The following is a 752-nucleotide window of genomic DNA, read 5'->3' as shown; positions in this document are numbered from 1 at the left end:
GCCTTTTCTATTTACTCATTGACTGAATAATACCACATCCATAAACCTTGGATTAACTGTAAAAACCTAATCTAAGTGTTTTCTGATAGGGTTAAAGATCCCATTCAAGGCTTAAGATTTTATTGCTGGTGAATATTGAGGTATGAGAACTGGTATTATTTTGTTAAAAAATAATACCCTTCTGTCTGATTTGCTATTTCTGTTTTGTTTTTAAATTGATTTAAATGTCAACTACGAGCATTGTATAAGTCTTGAAGCCAATAAACAATTTTTTTTATAGCAAAAAACATCAAAATCTCACCATGTGGAAATCAGTTTTAGATGAATTTTCCCTTTTTCTCTCTCGATTCTTGGTTTCCTAAATTTTCTGAGCACAACAATATCTCTAAAATAAAACCTGGAGATCCAGTCGAGCATATTGTGATCTTGGACTACTTAATATAGCATATTAATCCAATATACTGTTGTACTAATTAAAATAAATTGTGGTTAATGATGGCCATAAAACTACTGGTTTCAATCTGTTGCAGGAGACTAGAATACAATTGTAAACAAATTTTAACATTTTCGGTCTCTAAATGCATCAACTCCATGAACACAAAAATATTTTTTGTGAATTTCTGATACTAGCTCACTTTTATAAATAATATAATGAAGCATGAACAAAATGTATAATAATCTCTTCCATGTTCACAGAGTAGCAGTAAATTGAATATTGATCTTATCCAAACCAGTAACCCGTATAGAGGATT

The sequence above is a fragment of the Halyomorpha halys genome, unplaced genomic scaffold (genome assembly GCF_000696795.3).
Source record: "Halyomorpha halys isolate HHAL.00 unplaced genomic scaffold, Hhal_1.1 Scaffold400.1, whole genome shotgun sequence".
NCBI lineage: Eukaryota > Metazoa > Arthropoda > Insecta > Hemiptera > Pentatomidae > Halyomorpha > Halyomorpha halys.
Note: the sequence above shows the minus strand (reverse complement) of the source record.